At 38.9% G+C, this 6,000-nt stretch overlaps 1 protein-coding gene across 16 annotated transcripts in view; it reads left to right on the forward strand.

Moving 5' to 3' along the window:
• Positions 1-5,017: 5,017 nt before the first annotated feature.
• The window catches only part of LOC102305355 (inositol polyphosphate-4-phosphatase type I A), an 89,893-nt gene continuing 88,910 nt past the window's right edge, over positions 5,018-6,000 (forward strand). For 10 of the 16 annotated variants that reach the window (XM_042219799.1, XM_005920141.3, XM_005920146.3 and 7 more), the window contains exon 1: positions 5,018-5,147. The gene's annotated coding sequence lies outside the window, so the exon portion shown is untranslated. The remainder of the gene's footprint in view (positions 5,148-6,000) is intronic. The other 6 variants (XM_042219803.1, XM_005920150.3, XM_005920151.3 and 3 more) reach the window with 2 other exon arrangements.

Consider the following 6,000-nt stretch of genomic DNA (forward strand, 5'->3'; position numbering starts at 1 on the left):
TTTTACCTTATATCATCTGAATTGAAGACAACTGTTTAAAAGACAGTGTCTCAGTGATGGAAAAAGCTTAGAACAGGCAAGTGGTTAACCAGTTTGTTGCATGGTGCAGAAACAATCACCTCATAATGAACACAAAACAATGGATGATTGTGGATTTCAGGAGGAACAGGAGTAAACAAAGCACGGTTTATATGCTGAGAAAGGAGGGAGAAGTCTGGAAATGTAACAACGACTACATCAAACAAAAAGAGAACAGATTCTACTTCTTGAGGTGTGTGCCAGGTGGGTGCCGAATATATAATAGGGCCATCAGATAAAGTTTGGGAACGACTACTTTAATGTCTACACCAAGATGCGGAATATCTTCTCCAAGTCTCTTGTGGAAATTTCAATCTGCTTTCCAGCCATTTGTTCGGGCAGCAGCATCAGAGTCAGTGAGTTTTAAGTCAGTTGTCAGTCAGTTGTAATTAATTTTACCTCCACAGTTTGTACAGTCTATCTAAACCTAGTCACTAAGGTATACCACTCTTGCACAAGTCACTGTGCCCTTGCCATGCGGGTTCCTCCTCTAGCTCTTGCACCAATAAACCTGCCTTTTCTGCCTCTTTTTTCTTCATCTGGCTGGTAAGAGCATTTTTTTCAAGCTGCCTGTAAAGCACGGATATTGACCACAAGAAAGTGAGACTATATTACTGAATCTAAAGACACAGCTGTCGTTGTCTTTTCCCTTTTAAACATGCTTATATTTATACTGTGACACTGCATAAAATCGTACATTAATGCAAAATCAGAGTATAAAAAAACTTAAGTGACTGATTAAATTGTTTGGCAGAACGACTACAGCTGTAGTGAGCATCTGTTATTCAAACATCAAGAAAATATCTTACAACTAATGAGCTTACCCTATAGCACTTCAAAAACTTTAAGCCCTCAAAATTCTCGCTTTCCATGGCGCCCAACGAAGTTATATTGCCTGAAAAGAGCACTGACGGTAATGAAGGGCATCATTCTTCTTGTGGTTTCATCAACAGTGCTCCCTCCAATCTCTGCCACAACAGCAACCTTAGAACAGACAAGGACATTAATTTTACTAACAGCATTACCTTCAGTCACACCTAAAAGAAAACAAGCAGAGCTACACAGTAATTAGACTTAATAATATTCATGCTATTTGACTGAGAGAGAGTTAAGTGTTTGCTGGGCATGTTCTCATTTAGACACACCCCTGTGTGTCAGTTATCTGTTTTGCAGAGAGAGCGATGCTGCTACCAAAGCAAAGTTATGAATAAATTTGCGGATACCTTCCCCGGATTGTTGAGACTGAAATCAAGTGTGTAAGTAACTTTAAAAACTGGTCTAACATTGTAGAGCAGCAATTTGGACTGGTCTCCATTTCAAGAGCTTTGCCACAGATTGACCATCAGCCCCAAACATCATCTCTGACTCCCGGTCCCGTGGATTATTCCTCACCCTCTGAGCCACATGCTGTACCATGGCACAAAATGCCAAGAGAAAAGACCAAACTCTAAGGAGAGTAGAGAACTTTTTCGTGTTATTATTGATGATGTCCTGTGTAAAGAAAATATATTATATAAGACATGCAGCCTGTACTGTGGAAGCCGGATTGCTCACAGCTGTTTTATCATTTGTCATTGTGTTACAGTTTGACCGTGCTATTTTGCTTTGTTTTTTAATGTCAATTTTATGTCTAAGATGTTACGTGACAACGTGTTATTTTGTGTTAAAGTTCTTCTCATGTCCTGCTGCATAAATGTGTTTTAACTGAACATAGCGAGGAGATACCAGTCTATCCGATCTTTAAGTCTGACGTCATTTGCTGTGTCTGGGCCCAAACTCTGCTGCAGGTCCATAAATCAAACGATCACTGCGGCATCACTGAGAGTTAAAAAAAAACTGTCTAAATTCTTTCATCTGTAATAAAATTAAGGGTCTGGCTGCTCTACCAGGTGTAACAATTAAGATTAACATCCAGGCATCTATGAAAACAGAATTACGAAATTTTACGGAGTTAGAAGTTAGCAGGTGAGTTAGTTCACTAGTTTCCATCTGAATATAATGTACCATGTTCTGACTGACAGATTTCCGAAACAAATTAAAACATACAGCTCTGCTTCTGACATAAATGAAGACAGGAAAGTAAACAGCAGTGACGTATGTAGGGTTACTGAAGTTGGGCTAGCTGGTTTATAATAATGAGCTACGTGATCGCTAGCAACACAGCTATGTTAGCATAATATAACAGTGAATCTGGAGGACAAAGGCTAACTTCTTCGACTTGATAAAAGTTAGAGTTCCCGATGGTTAGGGACAAATACAGTCGCATGGCAGGATGCTGTAAATGGACCAAACTTCAGTTATGAGAACAACTGAGATAATCCATCCACAGTATATGAGGTTAGTCATTAATATACTGCTGCATGGGCTGGACTGTAGTTACATCGTAAGGGTTTAAAAGCTGAGCTTTAAAATGAATAGCGGTAATAAAAACCGAGAGAGGCCGACAGTGATTACTCACTGTTTTTAGGGGCTTGTTGAGATTAAATAGAACAAGATACAAACCATTAAGATATGTTAAAAACACAACAGCCAATTAAATGCAAAGTAGTTGGGGCCTGGAAGCAGGGTTCATCACATCATCACTTAAAGACCGGATAGACTAATGCTTTTCTGGATGATGGCTGTTTCTCTTCACAGTTCTGTTCAAAACACGGTGACCTTTGGTCTATTTAATAAATGTTCATCCTGTTTGGCCTAAATGTTAAAGCGTCGTTTCAGTTTTTTCGCTTCCTGTGATTGAGTTTGGTATCCCTGCTTTATGGAGCTCAAACCAAGGCAAATTTTAGGTGATTACACTGTCCCTTAAATTTATTTTTCATTTCTTTACTTATTTTGTGACACAAAACACCTCAGTGTTAAGTAAAATTATGAGTAGCAGATGATTTGACCTTTGACCTCTGGGAGTGGGTCCTTTCAGGGGCCAAATATCCATGCTAGCTACTGCTAAGACTAATATCATCATCCCTGAGGCAACAAACCAAGTTCTGTTGGTGGGAGGGACGAATGTATTGATTCACATATGAACAAGGAGCCCCAAGCTCCCAAAAAGTAGGTTGAAATATTTTTTTGTCTGAAAATTTAAAATCATTGCCATAGAGAGTTAAAATAATTTAAGGATAAAATGAATTCAAATGATTTTCTGCGACTACAAAAATGACCTAAATAAGACAGAAGTACACATTCAATGTTTTTAGGTTTTTGTCTACAACAGGCATGAGTTTTTTCAATATTTGTTATGCACAAGGTTCAGCTGCCCCCATGAAGTGTCTTATTTCTATTGAGCTCCTATTTTGGATTTAGGAGACAGACACTCTTTCTACTTTTAAGATTAAGCTTAAAACTGAACTTTTTGATAGAGCATATACTAAGGGCTGAATCAGATATGTGTTTATACACCGCTCTGCATTTAATTAATAGTTATTGTTAATCTCTTCCACAGCGTGTCTTTTGTCTGGTCTTCCTCCCCTCACCCCCAACAGGTCGCAGCATATGGCCGCCCTTCCCGGAACCTGGTTCTGCCGGAGGTTTCTTCCTGTTAAAAGTGAGTTTTTCCTTCCCACTGTTGCCAAGTGCTTGCTCAAAGGGGGTAGTCTGATTGTTGAGGTTTTTTCTTTTTTATTGTAGGCTTTCTACCCTTCAATCTAAAGCGCCTTGAGGAAAATGTTGTGATTCGCCTCTGTATAAATGAAATTGAATTGAATTGAGTGGGTTCAGCAGTTTTTAATAAATAAATAAATAAATGTGACTGATATTGTAAGAAATATCCTGCATGTAACTCATGGTAAGAAGAGCAATATCGCCCCCTCCTGGTTCAACTAAACTCCCATGTTTTTGTCAGAGAGACCGAGTAGTTTATTACTGTTATATAAAATTTTCCTTCTGTGTATTTAATAAATAATTATATAGACGTCAGTAACACCTACTCATATTTATGAGCAGCATTCCACCAACTTATTACAAACGAGATCCCGTTAACTACTGCTAAGTGGTCTTGAGCAGTAGTTCCCCAGGAGAAGTTTTTTTTTCCTTTGCAATAATCCCTTCAATAAAAACACATATGCACTAACCTCATGCTTGCTGTTAACAATAGCCTAAAGACACAAAATCAAGTCAAGTTTTTTCCTGAAGTTGACATTTATTTATTTATTTATTTTATAATTATATTGATTCTATTGATTGTTTGCCAAGCACTGAGGTCTCTGCTTAGATTGTTCTACTGGGATTACTAATTTAAAAATGAGGCAAAAGCACCAAAGTTGTGCTCAAAAATGGCACAGTGAGCTACAACCTGTTGCTGTAGTAACTCTAACACGGTTATTTATTTATGCTTTTTTAAATACATACGTGTTCAGTTTTTTTTATAACTAATTATATATATTTTTTTCTTGCAAAAATGTCACCTTAACACCCAAATACGTACATACGGAATTCAAAACTTTCTTATGATTACCCGTTTGGCTGGTAACATGGACCCAGTCTGATGGAAACTTATTGAATATTGCTGCTGAACTCTCAGCCATTGACTGTATATGAGTTAAATAGAGATACAGTCTTTAATTTTTTTATTTTTTATTTTTTTGAAGGCTTCAGTCAAAGCAAATTATTGTAAAAACAAGACAAGTCAACTGTGGAAAAGTAACAAATCAGAAATCCTGTTAACAAATAATAATACAAATTGAAGAGCACTGATGAAGATAAGAGGAAGCATTTCAAGTTAGTCATTCTCTCGGTGAATACAAATCAAAATGAAATACGAGGAGATTAAAAAATACAAACATTAAAATAAATAGCTTTATTATTTCAGCGTTTAACAGTTTCTTATTATTAAGGAAGATAATTTCTTAATTTTTGTCAGTCTGTATAAAAAAATAGTAACGTAAATTGCGTAAAGGTCTGCGTGATGACGCTACCGGCGTGCTGTGCGGAGGGGGCGTGGCCGACGGCTTTGGCTGCTGCAGCCAGAAAGAAGCAGTGAAGGAAACAGTGCGGCAGTTTGAGGACGCTCTCCTGCTAACAGTTTGTGTTTCTGCTCGTTAATCGGATATTTAATCCCGCACGCAGCCGAGCCGGTAAGTAGAGTTTATTTACGGTAAACCTTAATTTAGGTGACGCCGTATTAAGATGTTTTTTGTCGGCTGTTTAGAGCTAATTTCTGCGGATTTTGTCAGTGTTTATAGTGCTGAGTGTAAGTTGGGAAACGGAAGCGTTGGTTTGGTTTCAGTGAAGAAGACAGAGTTCACAGATAAAACTTGTAACTGACGTCTAACGTCAGACGCAGAGGACATTAACTAAGACAGCACGGGGGGTATAAATGCGCTGAAGTGTTCAATGTTGTACTGACAGGACATATTAAGATGTGTAGGTGGTTTCTTGAGTGTGGCAGGCGGGTCAGAGCGCAGAAACGCTGCTGCCTCTATTACGTAACTTATTGAGGAAAACGATGCGTTTCCCTACAACCCCGTGCCTCTGTGTGTGTGACAGGAGTGTAAACATACACAGTGTCCTGCTATGACACCGCTGGGCGTGCTTACAGCAGTGATGCTGCGGCTCATGCACGCATCAACACGGCCATTTGTTCTCGCGTTACTGCGTGTGGATGCTGGCACATGTGGTCCGCGCACTTTACTGCAGTTTTTTTTCTGCTGGTTTTGAGTTTCAAGGTCAGCTGGACATCGATTTCTGAAGAGCTGATGATGCTCTAGAGGAGGAGGAGGAGGTGGTGGTGGTGGTGGTGGTCGTGGAGGGTGACCTGCCAGGAAATAAGGCCTTCAATGCGAGTGTGTATGAATGGATTTAAATTAGCTTCAATGCTGGTGCCAGATGATGAGCAAATAAGTCTTCCAGCTGGCTTTTGCATCTTTGATTTCAGGCATGTAAAGAGACCCCTAAAAGTTTAGTCTGGCTTATTAAACAGTATATATA

Source organism: Haplochromis burtoni, unplaced genomic scaffold (genome assembly GCF_018398535.1).
Source record: "Haplochromis burtoni strain Fernald_Lab_line unplaced genomic scaffold, NCSU_Asbu1 Contig_38, whole genome shotgun sequence".
Lineage (NCBI taxonomy): Eukaryota > Metazoa > Chordata > Actinopteri > Cichliformes > Cichlidae > Haplochromis > Haplochromis burtoni.